The sequence below is a fragment of the Cavia porcellus genome, unplaced genomic scaffold (assembly GCF_034190915.1).
Source record: "Cavia porcellus strain 051 isolate PalLab524CR breed Dunkin Hartley unplaced genomic scaffold, mCavPor4.1 scaffold_31, whole genome shotgun sequence".
NCBI lineage: Eukaryota > Metazoa > Chordata > Mammalia > Rodentia > Caviidae > Cavia > Cavia porcellus.
Genome location: NW_026947514.1, coordinates 45,086,231 through 45,111,457, shown reverse-complemented (window position 1 = coordinate 45,111,457; position 25,227 = coordinate 45,086,231). Strand labels below are relative to the sequence as shown.

Sequence of the window (25,227 nt, the reverse complement as noted above, 5' to 3'; positions counted from 1 at the left end):
TAAGTGCCTGCCTTGCAAATGTGTGGTAGTGAGTTCGATCCCTGGTACTGATAAAAAAAAAAAAAAAAGAGTTCATATTTATCTAATTGACACAGAGGCTATGAGAAATTAAATGACTTCAAGTTCATACACTAATTTGAAGGTGCAGCAATTAAATAAAATTCAAGGAGTAATTCCAGGTAAATTTTTGATAACTGAGAACTCTGCCTTAGCAAATAAAATCTCAAAATTCCATATAAATGTGTTTTTACCATAATAAAAAAGGGTTGGTGACAAGGGGGGTATATACATGTTTCTGACTTATGGTACTGCTTCAAATGTTGTTTAGAATTGTGTCAAGATATTTACAACCCAATTCTAATTGCTAAGTAAAACTGATTTACTTTGATTACATTTTCTTTAACCCTTTCACAGCTAAAGAAATAGAAACCGAACTCCAAAAGTAAAACTTGGCATATTATCTGTGAATCCAGATCTTTCAAATATCTGAGAAAGCTCACTGAGACTCTTCCCATGGCCAGCATACTTCTGCTTCTTGGAGTGGGAAGACACAGTAGTGCCCACTGGAGACAACACCACCTGTGCCCCCAGTGGCATGACACATCTCATCACTCAAGTTAAATGTACACCCTGGCAAACAGGGATTCTCAAGTATATTCTTCCTTTAGAGGAAAACGTACCGAAACTGCTCCATGACTTCTCATCTGTCCATTTTCTAAATTTATTGCTTCCATTAATTATTCCACATTAGCCTAAACTGAACCCTGTACACTAAGTTAGCTTGGCCAGAGATGTAGTAAAACTAAAATTTACAGCTTTCAATTCTTAGAAATATATTTTGCAGCACTTCCCACAATGTTGTCTTCCAGTCAAACAGTAAAAGAAATCCATGTGCCTCTAGCTGCAAAACAAGTGAAATGAGCCTCAAATTCAGAAAGCAACTTTTCTGACCCCACACTTGTTCTGCCTTCCAAATTGGTCAGGTAAAAAACTGATTGACTACATTTCAGGTAAGCACATGACAGCCTACAAGCCAATGACTGGCCTCACACCGCTTCCCCAGCATGAAAGAGGGAGTCAATATCAGGCTGGTGTGTATACTCTGTACAGCATCTTGTTCAGCAGTTGCCACGGAGATCTTTTGGCTCAATGCCTAAAACATTTGCTAGTTGGTGGCTTACAGAAAAAGTCTATAGATCCTTGCTCTACACTGTTTGTAAAATAAGAGAAAACTAAGGAAGTTTCAAATCCACTTACAAATAAATTCATTCTCTTATTGAAAAGGCATATATGGAACAAACTTGGGTACCATTCTAGACACTGGTTCTCACAATGAATTAGACAAGTTGAAGTCCCTTTTTCACAGAGGTCATACTACAGTGAAAGGACATAGACAAGAACAACTTTAATTTCTGATAAACAGAGAAGGATATTTACAGAGAGGTCAGGGATTGTGGAGAACTAGTGATCCCTTAGAAGATGCCAAGTCATAATGAAGATGACACCAGGGAAGATGCCACTGGAATGGTTTTGGGATGATGAGAAGCCAGCCATGTAAAAATCAAAAGACAGATTGTTCCAGCCAGAGAGAAAAGGCTTGAGGGGAGAAAAATGTTAGGCATGGCTCAAACAAAAGCAGCGAATACACCTGCAATCTGGTAGATGAGGGAAAGAGAGACAAGAGCCACTGATTAAGGAACATCTAGTCCTTAGTTACCAGAAAACAGTACTAGTATTTTGGTAGTATTTTGGTAGAAAACTAGTATTTTGGTAGAACTTCCTCCTTTGACTTGCTGAAAAGTACTTCCCACCAAATTTGAAGCTTCAAATGCCCATCAGCTAAAGAAGAAACACTCTGTCAGAGACGCTTTCTGGTGAAGAGGCTCCTCTCCTGCTCCCTAGGAAAGACTGAGCTGCTTTCTCATTGCAAAGACATAAAGTGACTACTTAAAATGATTTTTTTTTTAGAAAGAGAATTTCTTGTTATTACATATAATTCAGGCTATTTTCCTAGACCTGTTAGGCTACTCATTTGGTAAAGTCTGTCTCGTCTCCACCTCCGTGCCCTAGTTGCATACACAGCCCACCAAACTTTGGAAGCAGCTGGCAGGGCTAGATGAAAGACAGGACACCTCTGAAACCAAGAGTGATAGCCCAGACTCAACTGCCACGTCAAAGTCAATGGAGAACTGTCTCAGGCAAAAAATTTCAGCATGGTGATGACTGGCTATTAAATCTCCTTTATTAATGCCCTTTCAAACCTTTTTATTAGATTTACGATTCTCAAAAGACAACTTTCTATATTTAGATTCAAGAATAAACAACATCAAGGGTGTTCTGAAGTAAAGGTCAGGTCAGAGGTGCTCTGAAAAAACCAAGACTCTTGGTCAATAGCCCAAATTTAGGAAGCGGCTTTCACTACAGTGCTCCACTGCTTGGGTCTGTAAAACAAGCTGCCCTAATGGTGCCAGGCATGGGTTTATATCCAGATTCAAACAGGTGAAGCAAGACAACGTTGAAAACTATGCTGAAATGCCAAGTGCTCAGCAATGACATGGCTGGAGAAATCCAATGCACAGCTTCCCAAGAGAATTTGCTTGCTACGGTTTCCTCCCCTATAAAGCAGGGATGAAACAATACTAACCCAACAGTACTAACCCTCTGTTATGGTCAGTGAACAGAATATTTAGTAAATGTGTCTACCATTTTGCATGCTTTATCTCAATGAATCATCATTAAATTATCTCCCCAAGGCCCAACTTCAAATACTGTCACCCTGGGACCAAGGTTTCAACACACACATTTTAGATGTACACAAACTTTCAGCTCATAGCATGGTCCACCAACATGCCTTCTCAGACTACATGGTGTTCACTAACACTACAATAACAGCATGGATTGTTAAGGATGTACTATAGAGCAGTTACTGAGTTCTAATGGACTATCTTAAATTCTGGGCCAAGCCTCTGATTACTTTCTGTCACTGACACCATTTTATAGCAAGAGGCTGAGTCTCCCAGGTGAAGTCTACTGCCCAGGGTTGCACGGCTCATGCATGTGAGCCCTGGCTGGCTGGCTGTGCTCTTAGCCAGCAGACCAGTCTCCTGTCAAACGAGAATAAAGCTGCTTTTAAATGTGATATTATTAATCACCACATGGTTGGGCACTCCAGGGACACATACTTTCATTCCCTAGCAGTGACAGCTGGGTGCTCAATACTCCACAATCCCTCACTCCCTGCTCCTCTCAACACCCAGCACGAGTGGTCACATGCCTTTCTCCATCGTTACTGATGGCACTTTGCTTTTCTATTTAGAAGAACTGAAACTAATCCATATCTTTGGCTTGCCTGCTTGGCTACATCAGCTGCCCATAGATAGATACCTCTGGATTTGGCCTGTCGTAACTTCCATCATTTTAGGCTGCAAGGGATTTGCTGACAGCAAGTGTATAGTTGTTCAACAAGGAAAATGGAATTCTGACAGCAAAGATGATGGAATCTCATGTGAATTAGAATAATGCTCCTTAAATTCACAAAACTTAAAAGTTGCTAGTGGATTTAACTAATACCTGTTTGATTTTTTTTTAAATTCAATTTGCTTAGATGGAAAAAACCCAAGCCCAGGGAGAGGCATCACGCTACAGCAGGGCACACACCCAGCAGTCTCCCGGGCAGGCCCCCGTGCAAGTTACCAAGCAGCGCTCCTTGTTTGTCACAGTTACACTGGGCTGTCTCTGTCAGACATCCAGATGACAAAGGCCACCAGGAATCCATCTTTTCTGTGGTCACCAGAAGGGACTCATTTGTTAGTCTACAGTAAGATGCCCACCCACTTCCTGCTTTTTCAGGAAGAAGTTGTGAAATAATAGATGTGGTTTGCTTCCCCCTATCACTGCTGAGTTTCCTGCTGCAAGGGAAGGAGGGTTAATGGTGGCCCTCAAATGTAAAAAGAAGGTAGTTAGTTTATGCTGATAGGTTGAAATGCATTAAATTCATTTGTTCTTATCACTATTCCATTACTTCAAACATTCTACTATTAAAATGGATACTGGCAGAGAAAAAGCTTATTTTGCACTCAGGTAAACCCAATGAACTGCTATTTATAGGCAGAAAAACATGCCGGTCAGCTCGGAAGCCATTGCCCAGGGCCAGGCGTCACAGAAGCACTTCTGGGGGCTGGTGAGGAGCAGAAGCTGCTCCGCAGACAAGTTTTAGAGCCTTCAGCTTAGTTCCACCAAGACACATAACCGGAAAGGTCTTATACAACCCATTTCCTCTCACTGAGGTTTTAAAACCTAGGATTGCCCTGTTGAGCATCTCTCAGTAGGTAAAGGAATGGAGAAGTCCTTCCACTAGATTGACTTTCAGAATGAGAAGAGAATAAATAGAGAAAAGGCCAGGATGACAAGCAAACATGGGTCCTTCTTTAATGTACTTTGCATATTTTTATTCTTGGCCTTATCCCAACCCCTCTTTTAAGGGCCTTGTGAAGCAAGTTTCTGAATCTATCACTACGCCACGAAGACAAAGTGGTAAACACCTGACAGGCAATGCTACACTATGCAGAATGACACTTGTAGTCAGAGACTAACAATGAAGTTAAGAGTTCAGGACCACAGAGACACAACTTGCCAAAGGCAAAAGCTAACACACACTGTGGCTTCTGGAGGATCACCTCCAAATGGAAGGGAAAACAAACCACAAAAAAGTATTATCTGCTTATTAAAGACTAGGAGTGGCTTTAGTAAACCTCTAGTCATAATGTGTCTGGCTGGGAAAATTGGCACATGTTGAAACACCCTGAGAGGAAACTTTGGGGTCAGCCCAGTGCATGTTTCTTTTAAACGGATGCTAAAACCCTGCCTCAACTGAGCTCCTGTCCTAGGCCCTGCAAACCAGATAAGTCAAGCAGAACCTCTAAGGAGGCAAACAGCTCTCCCAAAAGACCAGTTTTTCCTGAAAATAAGACAATCGACCCTAATCAGTGTAACAAGGAAGTCTTCTCTGCTCTAAACCCTTCCAAAACAGCAGCCTCATGTCAGTCTGTTATGTTCCTTATTCCATCTTATAAAACCTCTGCTCTACTGCCTAGTGGAGCTATCTATCCATTCCACAGGGCAGAATGGAGGCTGCTGCTCTCATGAACTGTAAAGAAAAGGTGGGATCTACACATTTGCTGTGAGTTTGTATTCTGACGCTTCTTTGTTTCAATATCTACTGGCCAATTGGAGCCACAAATATTGATAGTTAAATTCTCACAAGAAAAGAATTTATGAAGCAGGAGATTTAGCTCAGCAGCATAAGCGCCTGCTGGCAAGAGCAAGGTCATGAGTTTGACCCACAGCATCAAAAAATAAATAAATAAAAGGATTTATTAGGCTACTACTTTGACTTTTTCCAAAAAAAAAAAAAAAAATTAAAATAATCAATGGAAAACAGAGGGTGTTTTTGAACTTTGGAGAAAAAAATTGGAAAGCAAGTATTCACTACAGACTTCCACTTGTAACTAGGAGATACAAATTATTAAAACCAGAGTTAAGTTCAAAACAAAGTAACCTTTGATCTCTAACACTTGGTCCTGAGAAGGAAGAAGTAGGCAAGGAGAATAAATGATTTATTCTGATTATGAGCTGATTTGTATGAAGGCGGTTTCAGGCGGTTCTGGTAAAGGGAAGAATGAGGAAAACCCATCAAGTACATTACACAAAACGAACCTGGGCCTGGGGCAAAAAAGTTCTGAGCAATGAAACCCAAAATAGGAATGTAGCCTAAAAATAGCTCTCCTGCTTCTACTGAGGTATTTTCCTTTGAGAATTCATTCAAAATGTGTGGGAAGACAAAACTGAGCTAAGTGAATTTCCAGATTTCTTCTGAAGCCACATGACGCTCTGAACCATTTCAATGAACAGTAAAACACAATTTCCCTTTCCTTTGGTTTATTCTTGTAGGTCTGGAAAGAGGGACACAAAACTGGACAAAGGTATCATTTAAATTTTATGAGAAGCTGATATTATTCTAAGGAAAACTTTTTTTTTTTCTTTTTGTCTTTTTGATTCAGGGTTTCGCTATGCAATTCAAGTCATCCTCGATCTCCCTTTGTAGCTGACTTTGAACTCCCCGTGATCCTCCTGCCTCAACTTTACAAGTGCTAGAATTACAGGTGTGCGCCATCACATCAAGTCTTCACATAAAACACCTTAATGTCTAAGTTATGGGAAACTATTAGATTCTTTGAATTTTGTCAGTGAAAAACCAACATGATTATTTTCCCCCATAGAGAAAAATGAATAGAGGATGACAGAATGCTGATATTGTAATTACATTTTCCCAGTTTGCTAGGAACTTAGATTTCATTATCACTGCTCGGAGTGTATTTTTCCCTTCCATTTAAAGATTTAAGAAAAAAGTGGAATGAACAAACAACTTGTTATAATTCCAGCACTTCTAAAATGCTTTAAGAGGTATCGGTTAGTGACTAAGTTCTACACTTTAAGCAGGCTCTCTGTATAGGTAAGTCTTTCCCCCAGCACAGGTCAAAAAAACAACTGTAGTTTTCACCCTAATATTTAAAATTATACAGCCATAGTGGCAGTACAACAAAGTAAATTTTTGGTGCCAAAGACTAAGAAAACAGTTACATCTCAACCACATCAGTGTGAAGAAAAGATGAGATGGTGGTACCAGTGAGGTGGTCTGTCACACAGACCCATAGTCCCTGCCAGTCTTCAGAACAAATGCCATCCATTACACCATTCATTAGAACTCAAACACACATAGGTGTCATGTCCACTGTGTGACCAGCACTAACATAAACACAATGCGTACAACCTATCCCTCCCCTCACAAAGAGTAAGCTTATGAAGAACCAGGTGTGATAAAGCAGAACTATAACCCCAGCAGTTGGGATGTTGAGGCAGGAGGATCCCTTGAATTGGAGGCCAGTCTAAACTACATAGCAGGACCCTGTCTCAACAAAACAAAGAAAAAAGAAGCTAAATTTAGAAGGCCTGCAATGTGAACAGCTTCTAATTATGCTCAAGAGTACTAGATCTGGTCTGGGACTCTGGGGAAAGCAGGACAGGCTCAAGATTTCAGATAATCAAGATTAGACTTGGAGAACTCCAGGCCAACCCTCCTATTTTTCTGCATACTTCTTACAGTGTAGGATAAACTATACAGGAATGTTGGGTATTAGGAAAAACTACACTTGCAAATCCCACTTCTAAGACCTGGCCATCTCAAGTAAGTTCTTCCAGACTTCACACTAGCACCTTGCAATCTCCCAGTTAAACCAGGCAAGACAATAAAAGGGTGGCCTACTTAACAGTCCTGCAGTGCAGATCAGGATACTGCTTCCTCCTCTCCCCTGGAAGTGTGATAAAGGACAGAATGAAAGAGATAAAAAAGGTACACAACACCCTTTCTGCCCACATGTAAGCCACTGCTGGATACCACAAGTATTTGTAAAGGAGTCTACAGAGAGAACCTGAAGCTAAAATTACAACGTAAGACAAGTCTTTTAAAGGTATAACCACATGTTAGTCTCATCCTAATTCAGAACAGTAGTTAGTTATTTCCCTGGAAATTCTACATACCTGTGCTAGACATATTCATTAAGGCAGAAATGCGGGGAAGACTGGCATGAACACAGTCCAGGGGCAGGATGGAAACTGACTCTGTGCAGGGCTGGGGACAGCTGGGGAGGGCCAGCCTACGCTGCTTCTCACTGTCTTTTAAAATGACTCAGACATGTTCCTGAGTACCACAGTCTATACCCAGATTCTATGGAAAAGGTCCTCATATTGCATTTTCTGGACAAATGTCTTCCAACCCAATAATGACTGTTTCTTTTTCAATTTTTCTCAACATTTTTCCTCTGCTAGTAGCAAAAAAGGAAACAAAGGTTTCACCCATTCTGGTGAAAAAGCAAGTTACATTACTTCTCTAGCTTCAGAGAACTTATAGTCCTGCTGAAATACATTGATTATACATGTCCAGAATTCTGATTTTCCTTGAAGTCATGGCCATGCTTCCCCCAATCCTACCAAAATGTGCTGGTACTAGACACAGACCTAACATGGGCCAAGTAGATTTCTTCTTCCCAAGTTCCCACAGCCACATCTGGATCCCAGCCTTTTGTACAGCAACAGAAGTGACTCCATGTTCTCCTGGTTATTTTGTTTGTTTTGCTTCAATTAAATTTGGTTTTTCTTGTTTGCAACCAAAATAATCTGGTATATCAGCTAAAATGAAAGGCCCAAAAAGGCTACTTTTAGTGCCTTCCCTGCACTCTTACAAAGGAACCAACCATGTCAGTACCGACAGCAGGGTACCAAGGACATAGCTACCTTTTGTTTCACCAAGTCAGGAGTCCCAGAGGACACTCTACCATATGTACTTCTGTAAAAAATGCTCTGAGCTCTACTCCAGAACTACTTGAAAATGAAAAAAGTACCAAGTTGACCACTCAAATGTAGAAGAACAATTATTATTGGGCAACTCAGGAAGGTTTGTGCATGTTACATGAGACTTCTTGTAGTTAGCTATTCTTAGTTCCCCTAACACCAAGAAGACTGAGATAGTTTTGTGACCATCCAGAAAGTTCAATGTGTACAAATTTAGCCCACAGATACAGAGGCAACTCACTGCTACTTTTAAAAGTAGGGATCTTATATTTTATAGTACTGTGCAAAATGATTCATGCATTATTTTTCCTTTGATCTTCACAAGCTCTCTCTAGACAGTCGGGGAAGACAGGTACTATAACATTCATTTTACAGAAGAGGAACCTGGATTAAATCCTGCCTACATTCAGAACTAGCAGTGGCAAAGCTGGCTTAAGGACAGGCTCAAATCAAAATCTCAGCTGCCAAAGCCTGCAGCTCCATCACACCTCTTGGTAAAAATCCACAATCTTCAAACCCACAAGAGTCTTTACTAGCTAATGGAAGCGATGGGGTCAAACAAATTTGTACAGTTGGGAATCAGGGCCACAGAGAAGGCAAGAAAAAAGGAGACCATCCAAGGCTTTCTTTGTCAGTGTCACCTCACCATGTTCATCTTTGGCCTCAGTAAAAAGTGTCAGTGGCATCAGTATTCATAGTAGATTTTTAGTCTGCCCAGACTGCTACAATGAAGTACTTCAGACAGGGTCATGTTTGAACAGAAATTTATTTCTGACCAAGTTCAAGGTGCCAGATTTGGTATCTGGTGAGAGCTGCTTTCAGCTATGCAGAATGGCACCTTGCCCCTGTATGGTCAAGCAGTGGGAGACAAAAGGCCACCATCCTGAGCCTCTTCCACAAATGTAGAACCTCATGACCTAACCATCTCCAAAAGGCCCCATATTCTAAGGCCATTACCTTGGGAATTAGGATTCAACATACAAACTGGGGGGGGGGGGGGGAGGCACAAAGTATAATATTCAACCCCAATCTCCCCAAATTCATTTCATTCTCACATGCAAAATACATTTTACCTCAAAAGCCCTGAAAATCTCAACTTTGTCCAGTGTCAACTCAAAGGTCAAGTCCAGGGTTATTTAAATATCTTCTAAATCAGGTATGAGTAGGAATCAAAAGTAGTATTCATTCTGAAGTAAAGTCGCCTCTAGCTATGAGCCTATGAAATCCGATCATTTAAACATTTCCAAAGTATTATGATGATAAAAGCCTGATAACACCTTCACCTGTGGAAATAGTAAATCAAAAGGGCACTATTGCATCCCCAGAGGTACTGCGTGTCACCCCAAGCCTAAAAAATGGAGGGGTGGTGCTCTGCACCAATCCCTATTCAACTCTCCTGTTGGGCCTAAGCAGAAGACAGGTGGCTCTTGGAGAATAACTGAGGATTACCATAACCCCAAACACAGCAGCCCCTGTAGTGGATGTGGTTTGACTGCTGCATATTAACGTATCAGGCCACTAGAACGCAGCACTTGGATTGGCAGATGCTTGTTGCTGAATGCCTGTGAGGCCCACCAGAAGCAGCTAATGTTCAGCTGACAGGGACGGCAACACAGCTGTCCTACCTTAGAGCCAGGCAGACCCTCGGACTCCTATTGTAACTTAGTCATCGGGGTTGGTTACCTTTCCCTTTTACAGGATCATACTGGTCCATTACACTGATGACGTAAGGCTAACTGGATGCAGCGAGGATGAGTGGCAACCACTCTACGTTTATTGGTAAAACATCCACATGACACAGTAGAAATCAGACTAACAATCAGGGGTCTCTTGCCTTTCTTTCCCTAATTTTGGGCATCAGGTATTTTGTGTCAGCAACAAGAGAAAAGTAACCAAGATAATAAGCAAAAAATGTCTTGCAATACAAGTAGCATGGCATACAGAATGTCACATGGTTCCAACTAGTTTTGAAGCAAGAAGATAGGATGTGGTACTACTGCTGAGAAAGGAGATATGACAAGACTCGTGGACACATATGCTGAGCACATCTCAGAACCCTCTGTGTGGATTTCTGCAGGCTTCTGACAGGATGACTTGGACGCGGTGCCAACGTGGGGAATATAAAATGGGTCAGCCGCCACTAAGTGCTCATCCTGCCTCATCACAATGCCCACTCTCCACTGTAGGGTGTAGCTTTATTTTTATTTTTTCTTTTCTCCCTTTCCCTACATTTACTTGGTCCAAGTAAGGGCTCTGCAGAACCTGTTTTTTTCCTATCCTTCCATTTTTTCCCTACCTTTAATAAATATGAAACTTTGCCACCATTCATGCTTGAGGAACCTAGAAATCCTAATCCTAACCCTAACCTTCCTCTAGAAGGATATGCCAACACCCCAAAATTTGCTATTACAGACTCTCTCTCAGCTTTGATATCCAAGTGTTTTTGGATTACAAGACCGATGAATCACTCCTGCAAACCACAGTTTTACTGTATTACTGGAGGCAAAAAAGAGTATGATTAATGAGGAAGCCCATTCATTGTTCAAACCTAGACAAATGTTAGTAGAGAAGTTTTGACTTCTGGTACTTTAAAAATGTTTAACAAAAATAAGAAGATGCAAACAAAAAGCACTCACTCTGAGGCTCACTCTGAGCCTGTCACTGTAGAGTGTCTCAGTCAGCCAGGAGAAGGTAAGGAATCCATGCACAACAGCAGCCCTCCCTGGTGGACACTGGCTAACTGCCTGGACTAAGGCTTTCCAGTGCTCAGGAAGACTATTAAAAAAAAAAAAAAAAAGAACATGGAAAGAGAAGAAAAGGAAAGAAAAAGAAAGGAACAAAAAAGGAAAAAGAAAAACTAAGGTTTTTGAAGACAAGTGGATGGCAGGTTAGGGTTTTAAATTTTTACCTCTTCAACACTACACACATGGCTGTAAAGCAGGCCTGAGTCTGGACAGAAATTCAGGTCCAGTTTCACTGCAGACGTTATTGCCACCAAATACCAGTATGACACAGCCCCAAGCACTGTGAATTACTCAAACTGCTGGGATGAAGGGCTGAGTACGCGCACGTGCACAGAGCCCTTCTGGTCACTGTCATTCCTCTGTCTCCTATTAGGAAGGCCTGTGAGCACTAATAGCTGGTGGATCTACGTCGTGACTTGCACACCATTTCACCTCTTGGCTGTCAAACAACCAGAAGCACAAATAACCTGGAACCTGGCAGTCATGTGTGGAAGTGAGGGAAGGAAGATTTGTGCCCAATTCTGTTTATAAATTTCAAATTGCTAACTTGTAAATTTCAAGGTAGGTAAAAATAGCAAATCTCCAGATTTAAAAATACCTCCCAAGAATTAGAAACCAATAGACATATTAAAACCAAAGTGAAGCTAAACTCCCCAAAAAGACAAAAGTCTATATAATATATAAAACCCCTACATATGTGTGCCATTAGAAAACAGGCCAACAATGATAAAATCTTAACATGAGTTTGGCCTGTTCTCATCTCACCCTTGGACACATAATAAGAATCAGTTCTAACAGAAAAGAACGGTAGATCATAACTTATTTTATGCTCTTCAACTTACAACAGGGTTGTGTTCCAACAAATTCATCTTAAACTGAAAATACCCTATCAAAAATGCATTTAAAACCTCAATAAACCCAGAAAGTAATAAAAAAAGCCCACATAATTTAATAAATGATAAATTGAAGACCATCCATATACTGTTTCAGAATACTTATCTTGTGCTTAAATATATAAGCAAGTCTCATTACTGGTTATTTACATCCCTTAAGAAGCAAAGAAGCCATGCCTGTGTCCTGCCTATCATCCCAACTACTCAGAAGGCTGAGGCAGGAGGATCTCCAGTTTGAGGCCAGCCTTAGCAACTTAGCAAGACTCTATCTCAAAAATATTTTGTTTAAAGGGCTCGGGGTATAGTTGAGTGGTAGTGCTTACCTAGCATGCATAAGGCCCTGAGTTTAATCCCCAGTACTCTAAAACAACAGTAAGAAACAAACTAACAAATGATACTATGACAAAGAAGCAACCCAGGAAAATCCACTGCCTCGTCTCATTCCAGGCTGGGAAAAGGCAGCAGCAATTTTCCAGTTCCTGAACTCACCTAAACAAAGTTTACAGTGATTAACTGCTTTTACTCTCCAAGCAGAAAAAAAGTCTAAGTCAGTACTGTCCAACAGAAATTTATTAATGATGGAAGTGCTCTGTCTCTATTCTGCTCAGTAAGTAGCCACGAGCTCACATGTGGCTAATGAGTATTTGAAAGATGGCTACTGTGTCTGAGGAACTGGGTTTTTTATTTAATCTTAATTAATTACAATTTAAATAACCACATATAGCTGGGGGTTACCATACCTGAAAGTTCACTCTTTAAATTTCAGACTTAGTAACTCTTATTGCAAACCACACTGGTAAAAATCAGAAGTACATTAAAGTTGAAAATGTCCAAAGACTACTAACTCCTCCTATTTTGAGGAGTTGAGGAAGGTATTATTAAGCTTCAGTCAGATCTGGTATATGACTGGGCCACACACACACCCACTAAAAATGTACATTGTATATATTTAAAATCTATTTCCTTACAGTGCCAACTGAAGTCATTAAATCAAATGCATTAATTAGCACAGAAACCACACAGTGGGCTTATGACTGGAAACACAGTAACTGTTACTCTAATAGTCTTCTGATACTTTATGGAGCTGTGAAATTCACCCTTAAAATTAGTGCATTAAAATCTTTTTTTGGAACTTAGTAAAATAATAACCTTAATAAAAGGGGTAGGCGGTTCACATAGGTATAATTAACACAAAGTTGTACAAAACTATCATGTATGCACTGAAGCTCATTTAATGGAACCAGCAGACAACACAGAATGCTTCTATTGGCAGGACCCAGGGATGCAGGATCCTCTCCTGGTGTGAGCTGGATTCTGAAAAGGGAGTCAGGAAGTCAGGGCAGCAATGACTGGGCGGGGATTGAGGCAACAGTACGCTTGGGTGTGGGGGCAACACTCACCTTCCTGGTCACACCTATGCAACAAACCTCACCCACAAAGGGAGCAGTAGGCCCACTTTAGGTGTGAAAGGATGCATGAAAGGGAACTGGGGCGGTGGATCCACCCTGCCAACAAACTCATCATGCAGAATGTTTGGCCGGGGGAAGGTGGGGACATGACCTACCGCCAATATATGACCAAAAGTAATCAGCTGGTCAGAAGACAGTAGGAGCTATCACAACTATACATCAGAAAGAACATTTCATCTGAGTATGGCAGCACACACCAGCAATCCCAGCTGCTCAGGAGGCCAAGATGGGAGGATTGCAAGTTCCATACTAGCCTGGGCAACTTACCAAGACTCTGTCTCAACATAAAAAAAAATTAAACAGGGTTAGGGATGCTCAGTGGTAGAGTGCTTACCCAGTATGCAGAAAGCCTGGGGTTCCATCCCTCCTGCACAATGGAAGAGGACGGAGCAACAGTATTTCCTGTTGACCTTCCCCAGGTCTACTCCAACCCCACTCTAAGCTGCTCCCTACATCCAGTACAGGCGGCAAAGGAGCGGGAGTGTTGCCCCTGGCTGGTGCAGCCAGGTATTTCTAGGACCTCCCAACTCGCCTGTTCACTACTGTGGTGGATGACAAAGGGCCTTGCTATCCTAGCTCTTGGCAAACACGAGCTCCCAAGCCAACGCAGGTTCTTCCTGAGCAAGCTGAGGCTGCGTCAGCAAAGGCCAGCTCTGCAGCTGCCCGCCAACAGCTCCAGCCAGCTGACCAGCATCCAGCAAGCATTTCTTTTCCAAACACCAAAGGAACAGACCTTGATTCGGCTCTGAGGTTACGCTTCCAGTGGAGAATAGGCAAGAAAAGGAAGCACCACGAGAGTGATTTTAGAAAATCGATTCTGGGCATAAACCAAGTCCATGTTCCGTGGAATTGTTAAAAACTCTGGGGTCCTTCGTGTTTGTTTGAATCCTCCGTGTCTAGCTGAGGAAAAGACATATTTCTTTTTTCTCTCCAGGGAGGAAAAAGCAGGAAAGCAAAATTCCTGTAATGTCATATCCAGTCAAACAGGAAGGTTTGTAGGCTGAACGGCTTCCAGAGCTACAACTGGGCCAATCGGAAAATAATTTATTTGATTTTCATTTGTGTCATTTCCTCCAAAATTATCATTCAGCTCCCTGCTCCCTTATCCACCAAGAAAAGAGGAAACATTTTTATAAACAGAAAAAAATACAGTGGTTAGGAAACATCAGAGATGCAGAGAAATTGGAACTTTCATTCATTGCTAGTGGGGAATATAAAACGGTTCAGCAAACTTTAGAAAGCAATTTGGCAGTTCCTTAAAATGTTAAACATAGAGTTTCCATACAACCCAGCTATTTCATACTCAGGTATTTACCCAGTAGAACTGAAAACATAGGTTCACAAACACATACATAAATATTGACAGCAGCATAATTCATAAGAGCCAGAGTAGAAACAAACCAAATGCCCATGAATAAACACAATACAAAAGATTCATCGAATAGAGTATTATTTAATAATAAAAAAGAATGGAGTACTGATACATGTCATGTCATGGACAGATCTTTGAAAACACTGTACTAAATGAAAAAGCCAATCACTAAAGACCAGGTATTACGTGAATACATTCCCATTCAATATCCTGAACTGGCCAATTCATGCTTTGCCACAGTTAACAGAAAAGCATCTCCACAAGGCAGAGGACTTTCCTGAGGAAGAGAGAAGCCTGTGATAGCAGCCCCACTGCCTGGGCCTGCCATCTTGACAGACTCTGAAGGGAGAGCATTTACCACAATATGCCAATCCAAACATGCTAAATCAATGGATGGAGAGGAAGAGCTTCCTCCACCAGGAACAGAGTTTTCTCAGCAAACTGTCACAAGATGCCCTCTGCTGTTATCCTGGGTCACTTATAGCCTGAGGCTTCCAAGGTAAATGATCTTGATCTTCCCAGGGACACTGGCTTTGTGCTAACATCCCAGGTGAAAAAGGTGGCCCAAAGAACATCAGGTATCACAGCTGATACCTTTTTTTTAAAAAGAGAAAAAAGATAAAACAAAATAATAGGAGTGTAACAGTGGTTAATCCTTGGGTATTTTTATTTTTAAATTACTCAGAGTACAAGTTACAGGCATTCAATTATCCAAACTATATTAGCACAAATATTTTCTTTCAATGAATTAAGAGAAATTAGAAGTATTATCATTTCCTTCTTTTCTCCATTCTTCCATCTGAGTTTCTCTTTCCTTTTAAAGTCCCCCCCCCCATTTTACAATATTGTACATTTTGGATCTTATTTACTCACTTAGCTTCTCACATGAGGGAAACAACATGATGTTTACACATGTGCATCTGATTTATTTCACTTCTGAGTATAGTCCCCGAGTTGCATCTATTTACCTAAAAAAAAGTCTTCAGTTAATCATTGTTAATGGCTGAATAATACTCCATTTTATAAAAAGGCAACATCTTTTTTATCCATTTCTTGGTTGATGAGCATTTGGGTTGTTTCCAGGATCTAGCTGTCTTAGTTAATTTTTTCTTGTTGCTGGTACAAAATACCCAACACCAAAAATAAAGGAGGAAAAGGTTTACTGGGCTCACAGTTTGTGGAGGTTTCAGTTCATATTTGTCCAGCTCCAAGGCAGAGTGGCACATGGCAGAGGGCAACAGTTTATGGCAGTTAGAAGATAGTGAAAGCAGCAAGAGGAAAAAGGGAAGAGTATGCAGAGACGACTATTTCTATCCATTTTATTGTCCTATTCATAATCCCAGTACTGGACCATGAAGTAACCATAAATTCTAGAAGCCTGCCCTCATGGTTGCATGAGGCTTTAGAGTGACATCCAGACACAAACCATTACACTAGCTATTGCAAATTGTGATTCTATAAACACGGGTGCACATGTATCACTGTGGTATGATGTTTTTAATTCTTCTGGGAAGACACTCAGAAGGGGACTAGCTAGGTAAAATGGGACCTCCAACCCTAGTTTTCTGAGGAATCTCCACACTGATTTCCATAGCGGTGGCAACAGTCTACACTCTTGCCAACAGTGGAGAAGGGTTTTTTTTTCCCCCTCAGGGTGGTTTCCGTAGTGTAGTGGTCACCACATTTCTTTTTCCCCCACAGTCCCGTTATTGCTTGATTTCTTGAAAATAGCCTTTCCAGGGTGAGATGGACTCTCATCATTGCATCTTTGAATAACCAGTGATGCTGAACATTTTTTTCATATATATTTGCTGTTTGTGCTTCTTCATCTGAGAAGTGTGTATTCATCGCAGATGCCATTTTTGGATTAGATCTTTAAATCTGGGAGGACTGATTTTTTTTTTTTTTTTTTTTTTTTTTTTTTTTTTTAGTTCTTTATATGTTCTCAGTAGTAATCCTTGTCTGAGGAACAGCTGGAAAACATTTTTTCCCACATTGTAGGTTGTCTCTTCACTCCCGGTGGTTTCTCTTGCTGTGCAAAAGCTTTTGAATAAGATGAGATCCCAGTTGTTGCTTCTTTGTGATAGCTTCTGTGCAATCAGGGTTTTTTTTTTTCATAAAGTCTTTGCCTATACCAATGTCTTCAGGAGTTCTACCTATTCTATCTTTCAACAGATTTAATATTTTTGTTTTTAATATTCAGATCTTTGATTCATTTCAAATTTAGTTTAGTGCATGGTGAAAGACATGGGTCCACTTTTAATCTTTGCAATGTGAAGAGCCAGTCCTTCCAGCACCATTTATTAAAGAGGTTACCTTTCTTCCCGTGAATGTGTTTGGCATCTTTGTCAAAGATGGCTGACATCTTGGTGGCATGTTGATTTAACAATGGCAACAAAAGGTCACCTCTGCTCAGAAATGAGCCATGAAGCTATCCTTGGATAGATGGCAAAATCCAGGGAAGATTTTCTGCTTGGACAATATCTAAAACAAAGACAAGGCACACCATGCACAAACATAGCAGGGAAGGCACACAGAGCACCAGGCGTGAAAGAAAAACCTGTTGCCTGACCATGGTATGAACTCTTGACTGTTTTAAAAGAAAATAAAATCTAAAGTAATGATAATAATAAAAAGTTTTTCCATTCTTCTATCTGCCTAAATAGTGAGAGAAGATCACACTCAAAACAAGCACTTATAATACAAAGGTAGAAACAAACTTGAGCTGCAAAACAATTTTTCTTTCCATACAAATATGTACTACACTCACAGGTAGAGACAATGTCAGTTTATATCCTCCTTGAGCCTCCAGAACAGAAGCAGGTAGAGGGACAAACAGCAGCCGGCTGGTTGACAGAGTCCTCAGCCTGCCTTCAGCCTCTGAGCCAGGCAGTGTAGTCAGGTGTAACACAACACAGGCTTCTCAGTAGTTTTGTTTTGCTTGCCTATTTCGGTTTTATTGTGGGGGAGGGGTCTTGCATGCTTGCTTGCTTATTTGCTTGAAATTCCATACACAAGAGAAATCTTATGAATTCCAAAACATGTGAGTTTGAGGCAGACAGGCAGCCTAAGGCTGGGGCTTGAAGCAACTGCTGGCCGTCTGGGACTCCACAGCACATAGTATGAAAATACTCACAAATTTGCTGAAGATAAAACCCAATTCTGCATTCAGTAGAATACCTTGAATTTTAACTGAAACCAAAGAAAACAAACTGCAAGATACAGAATAATGGTTTACAATCCTGCACCTGGGATGAGGTAGAAGAGGCGACTAAAAATATTGAAAGGGTTCCTGCATCTATAAGTATGTAAATTTCTCACACACCTGTGTCCTTATTTTCCCAAATAAAGGTACATGATGTGATTAATAAAGTCGAAATTAGTACTGATTTCAATGGTCATGTAGGAAACTGTGGAGATTTTTTAAATTAAAAAGCAATCATTATACTGTAAAAGACTTGAAGCCACTGCTAGAGTGAAAGAAACTATATTCCACTTGATTTATATAATGTAAGTTGATCTTAAAAATACTTTTAAAGCTGGGCCTGATGGCACATGCCTATAATCCCAGCATTTGGGAGGCTGAGGCAAGAGGATCGTTGCAAGTTTGAGACCAGCCTGAGCTACCAAGTGAGCTCAACACCAGCTTGAACCTCATAGTGTCTCAAAAAGACAAAAATAAATAAAAATTACTTTTTACATTTAAAGATTCTACTGACTCCACAGATAAACCAGTTAGATCCCTGAGTATCCTACTTACTAGCTGGCAGCTCAGAATGCTACTTTGAGAGAAATGAGGGCAAGTTCAGGCTGGGTCGGAAGAAATGCTACATTTGATAAGCACTGAGCGCTATGACTATGCAAGGAATAAGAAATGGGGGAGTGACTTCCATATGTGACATGCTAGTATACGACATGCCAGGCAGTATCGAACAATCATCTAAGATACAGCAATTACCACAGAACTCATTCTGGCCACTCTGTCACTACCCTAAAACATGAGCTGCAGAATGTTGTCTGAAATGCTAATGATTTGAGTTACTTCTTGTGACAAATGATAATATAAGGGGTTTCTGTGTAGTACTATTTTTTAAAAATCTTACTTCAAAAGAGTTTATGTCTCCCAACTAGATGACTGTATCAAATGAATTCTGCTTTTATAAATCTATGATACACTTTATCACTTATGATTTCTAAGCCTGGGAATTAACAATGTTTCTTCAATAGAACAAGTGAAGACAAGTTGTATGTTTGAGAACCTCAATAAACACAAACCAAATAGTAGCTATCAATCTCACAGAAAATATATGATGCTCTGCCTTAGAAAGTTTATCAAAGTTTGACCTACTTAAAACTTGTCCTTTTAAAAACTGAAGCCTATATAAAGAAAGTCTAAAATCATTAATTTATCAGTCACATATTCTAACTAAAATGTCTTTGCTGAGGAAAGGCTTTTGAGGCAGGGTCTCCCTGCGTAGCTCAGACTGGCCTCAAACTTACAGACCTCAGTCCTCCTGCCTCAATCTCCCAAATGACAGAATTACAGGCATGTGCCACCAAGCCTGGCTTAAAACTTTTACAAGAAGAATAATTTAAAAAGAATTAATAGAAAATAACTGAATTATAAAAGGACACGGGAAAGTTTTATGTTTCTTAATTTGATAAGTTCATAAAATACTATGAACTTTTTCATACTACTCACATATTAACACCTTCTTTTCTAGAGTGCTGTAGGACATGTGTGTGTGTGTTGTTTGTTACTTTTTAAACAGAGATAGGCACAGAACTTCAAACATTTCTTCTCATAATATTTGAATAATTTCATTGTCCTTCCAAACAAGTTTAGTCCAATAGAAAACTACTATTATTAGGCTTACCCTTAACAAGAAAAATATATTTGAATCCACTATTTTAACAAGCACAGAGAAAAGAAGACTATTTACAACTGTTGTTCCATTTCAAAAGATATTTCACAAGATTTTGCCGTTGCAGATCAAGAAAACATAGAACGTTAAGACAAAACGTCTCACAGTCCATTTTACAGTGGTGTTATGTATTCAAAGGATATGACTGAAGAGCCTGACTTTTTACACAGAAAGGCAGTCGGCCCCATGGAAATCCTGCTCCTTCAGTCATTGTTACAGACCTCATCACCTGGGATCTGAGTGGTGCCTGGGAACGAACCGATCAACTGGGGAGAAACATCCATTTCTCAGGCTAGAAAGATGCTCGCTGTTTCAGGAGAGTACACAGACATGACCTGCTCCCAGCAACCCACTGCCTTTTCCAAGCAGTCCTCTGTGACAACCACTGATCCCTGGTCACCCAATGAGGGCACAGACACCTCCCTGCCAACCCTGGATATGTGTACATATTCTCTGTGTATTTACTGTTTGTAGCTTTTAAAACAGAGATAGACACAGAATTCCAAAATAAAATCGCAGAAAATAAAATTTTTACAGAACCATAACACTGAATAAAATGCCTTCCTAAGTGTGCTGGAAAACAGTAAACTCTCTTACTGGGGTTACTGCAATCAGCTAAAATTAGTTTCTCTATGCTGCGAAAATTACATTAAAACCACAGTTAAGGTAAAAGAAAACACACTTTTCCTACCATATGGACTTATGATCTTGTAAACTGAGGGTGAAGCAATCAGAATCTGATGACTACAGTGTTCTGTAAAACAAGGTGCTGGACAGGTAGTCCCGTAAGTATTTTTAGCTAAGCATTTGAGCACTTATCTGCTTTACAGCACCATTTATAAACAAAATGTACCAGAGGTAACGTTTCTGTTATCACACAAACCACAGTAATATAAACTTCTCCCTCTTTCCTCATAATATTTGGATTATTTCATTGTTCTACCTCCTTATTCTTCCAAACAAGTTCAGTGCAATGGAAAAACTACATATCATCTCCCAGTTGTCGTGCCTTCTTTCTCTGTGACAGCCGCAGCAGCAGCAGAAAACCACTAAGAAGCCACAAGGGCAAACTCCAGGAAACACAAATTGGCAATAAAATGACAGAGACAATCTGAAGTTTTCCTCCAGATAAAAAAGAAAGAGCTTATTAAGATAATTAATTATTCAAAACTGCAGCCAGAGCCCCTGAAACACAAGAAAATATTTTAGATCTTCCAAAGAGTTTCATGGTTGTTTACTGTATTTATGAAAAGTTCTGGCAACTTCATATTTGCATTGCTAATTAATCTCTTTTATGAACAGTCACTGGGCAAAAAGGCCATTTGAGAAAGGAAAAATATAAATAGCCGGTGGAGGAAAGTTCTACTTAACGCACTTCTAAAATGCAAATTAAAACAATGTTAGTTTTTGTCCATTGTGCAATCACAGGTAGCTGTAAGATAGTAACACGCAGGTAAGCACTAGTCATGTGAAAAGTACTTTCCCAGCTCACAATATGAACTGACTAACCTTCAGGGAGGACCATTTAACAGCATTTACCAAAAACAGGAAAAAAGTTCAAAATTACCTACTTTTTGTCCCTTTTATTTCTAAGAATTTATCTTGAAAAAATAATTAAAACTTGAAAAACCGTCATAATAATATTTATAGAAAAACACTGGGAAAATGATTATCCTTTACCAAGCATAAAAAAGAGATAGTCACCCAAGAAGTTTGCTAAGTTAATAACATAAAGCATAATATGACAGTATTTAATAGCGAAGACACAAAACAGTGCACATAATCTTCGTGACCCTGTACTACTTTTATAACTCAAATGAAAAGTTTCTGACTTAATTTCAAAATGACCTAAAAAAATTCCCCACTATAGGCCAGGCAACATTCCCTGAGAAGGGACCACTGTCAGGAAAATACCCAAGATTTACAAGTGGGTAAAGAGATGTTTGGATATCCTCTCTGTGGCCTAGCCAACTGCAAATAAGATGTAGGACTTTTTCATTTTCAATTAACCCAATGGTCTTAGAGTGTGTTCTGCATGGTATAGAGTCACAGACCTTTTCAGCATGTTTGTGGTTCAAAACTAATTTCACAATGACATTAAGATGTTACTTGCCGTTTTTGCTTTCATTCTCTCAGAAGTTTTCAGAAGCTTCAGTACTCATGATGATGAAGTCATCACTTGGATAACATGAAAGAGTTTTCATTATTGATAGTTTCTAAATGAGTAAGTGAATACTCTTAGAGTCTGCTAATTCTAATTTCTGATATGAGAAAATAGATTACACAAACAAATCTCATTGAGGTCTTCAATTTTTGTAGAGTCAAAAATTCTTGAAACTCCAAAGTTTGAGAAACTGCTGGACCAGTTTATTTCATAGCTGTTGAGGAAGAGAAATTAACTGCTAAAAAGCACACAGTAACATAGTGGCCCTATGCTTAGCAAAGTCAATGAATTTTGTCTGGTAGTGATCTTGGCTGCTTTGCACACCTAACATGTACACAGCATTTAAGGGTCCTTTAGGATATTAACCACTTTTATATAAAACAGAGTTTCTGATTCATTTCAGCACTTCTAATTGTGGATAGATGATAGGAAGACAGATAAATAAGATTGACAGACATATGTACATATCTGTTCTTCAAATTCTCCTGTGAATTGGTCCTAACATCTTCCTGATTCCCTCATTAATCAATGAGTTAAATAAAAGTTGATGGCATGTACTTACTTTACAACTTTGAAAATTTTACTTTTCAACTCTGAAAATTACTCTTTAGCATCCACTAACTACAAATAAGTCCGACTCAGCAATATAAGTCACACACTAATAAAAATAAAGGCAAGGTTCTAATTAAATAATCAAACTATAATTTAAAACAAAGGTAAGCTATGATACATCAGTTGTACTAGGTCCCGCTTACCTGCTATTTCATGGCTGGTATTAATATACACTGAATTGTCAAAAATTTAGGAAATGAGACTTGATTTTGTAACTAGCCACTCCACTTATAATAAAGTTACGTTCCAACAAATTTTGATAAGCTGAGAGTATTGTAAATTGAAATGTATTTACTACATCTAACCTACCCAACACCACAGCTCAGTGACACAGCACATCATACATGTAGTGTGTTCCCCTCAGGATCCTATGACACACAGGAATAGCCACGCCTTGCTGCTACCCAGAAATACCACAGGATCCTACCACAGACTGCTAGCTTGGGAAAAGATCAAAATTCAAAGTTTAGTTTCTACTGAATATAAATGGCTTTTGCATCATCATAAAGTCAAAAGGCCCTTAAAAAAAAAAAAAAATGGTCCTAAATTGAGCCATCATTGGGTCACGGCTCCGTATGTCTTGCCAGTCTCCTTCTGGAAGTAGCTTGATACTAATGAGCTCCCTTCCAGGAACATCTTGTACTCTTGCACTCTACAAACTCTATTTTCTCTTCCATTTACTTACTTACTGACTAGACTAAGAGTGAAATAAGTGTCTTAGTTACTTTTCTTGTTGCTGACCCAAAATACTTGACACCCAAAGTTCAAGGAGGAAAGATTTAAATCAGCTTAGTTTGCAGAAGTTTCAGTCCATCGTGGCAGGGTGGCATCCCAGGGGAAAACAGTCCATGGCAGGCAGAAGGCAGAAGGCAGCAAGTGTAAGCAACAAGTGATGAAACTCTGTCCCTCATATTTTATCCGAGCTACACAACTGTAGGGCAGACAGCACTCATACCCAGGGTGGGGCAACTTTAATCTCGACATCACATGGTGAATCAACCCCAGTACTGCATCCTCAATGCCAGGATCACACACCCTAGATCCAGCCACCTCTAAAAGTCCCATCTGAGAGGTTTTTGGGAAACATCTAGCAACAAGCCACAACAAAGTATAAGTATTCGATTTCATAGCTGAAATACCTGAGCCACAGAAAGAGAATGTGAACTACCCAGCCTTACTTTACATGCAAGAGAAGCCCAGGAGAATCTGTTCAGGTTCCCCATTTCCATACTGTATAAAACGTTTTTTCATTAAAAGCAAGTCTCAGTGTTTCTGTCTCTGTCTCTCTGCCTCTCTGTCTCTGCCTCTGTCTGTCTGTCTTTCTCTCTCTCTCTCTCTCTCTCTCTCTCTCTCTCTCTCTTTCTCTCTCTCGCTCTTTCTCTCTCTCTTCCTCCCTCCCTGAAACCAGGCCTTGCAAGCATGCACATACATGCACACCCTAAAACTGAGACATTGCCAAATTAATCTAAAAGATGTTTTTCTCTTAAACCATTGATTAAGCCACACATGGTGGCACATATTTATAATCCCAGCACTTGGGAAACAGGAGGACTATGTAGAGTTTGAAGTCAGCCTGGGCTACACAGCAAAACACTATCTCAAAAAACAAACAAACATGAATAGACTGCATTTTTATATGGCAATAAACATTTCTAAAGTCTATCTAATGTTTCATTAAAGGTCCTGTTTTTAAGTATTACAGATTATGTATAAAACATTATCTGTGTATGAAACATAAGTTTATTCACAAAAGTAATTTTTCCAAAGTGAGACCAAGGTGTTCTAAGGCAGGGTTCTGCAAACTATTGTGCTGATGTTTAGGAGCCAAATCTGGTCACCAGTTACATACTGTCCAACCCACTGATTTTACATGTTTTCCAAGGTGTTTCAGCACTTCAAGAGCAGCGTAAACAGCAGGCCACGGCGGCAGGATCAGCAAGGGCTGGAATTCTTACTAGCTGGTCCTTCCAGAAAAGTACGCCGTCTTCTGTTCTAACTTACAGCTGCAACCTATGGGTATCTTTTCCTCCAAAATGAGATTTAAATCAGATAAACTACTGTATTTTCCTTCAGTGACAGCCATATAAAATTATTTTAAAACAATACAAACGTATTTTTATAAAGTAGCATATTCCTATGAAGATTTAAATCTATCATGTTCTTGAAGGACAATGCCAATACCTTTGGAGAACCCACAGATATAAAACAGTGTAACATGCAAAATCCCAGTGTAAAAAAGCAATTATTTCATGACCTCAATTTTTTAAACCTAGTTATTTTCCAAAACTCAAAACCAAAATACTTTTCTCATTTAAGATTTATTTTTCCAATCTAAAATTTGATTTAGGTCACTTAAGTCAAAGGCCTAACCAAAACCAAACATTCCTTAACCTATCTATACACATCTTCATATTTTCTAAATTTTAACTGAACCCATCCCTATGCTACATACACAACACTCAGAACGTGCTCCAAAGCAGGAATCTGAAAAACCTGACATATCTGCTTTTCTCCTCCATATACCCACTTCTCCAAACAACTGTTTATACCTGCAACATAACTCTGTTTACTAAATGGCTTTTCTACTACCTCCAGTGACCAAAGAGTATAGGAAACAACCATTTCCATTCTAACTAATTTAT

The 25,227-nt window shown here is 39.7% G+C and overlaps 1 protein-coding gene across 4 annotated transcripts in view; it reads right to left on the bottom strand.

Annotated features, from left to right (window-relative positions):
- Daam1 (dishevelled associated activator of morphogenesis 1) overlaps positions 1 to 25,227 on the bottom strand; it is a 177,948-nt gene that overhangs the window by 137,097 nt on the left and 15,624 nt on the right. The window contains exon 2 of one of the 4 annotated variants that reach the window (XM_063241083.1): positions 15,758 to 15,852. The exons of the other annotated variants lie outside the window; for them this stretch is intronic. The gene's annotated coding sequence lies outside the window, so the exon portion shown is untranslated. The remainder of the gene's footprint in view (positions 1 to 15,757; positions 15,853 to 25,227) is intronic. 4 annotated transcript variants of the gene reach the window in all.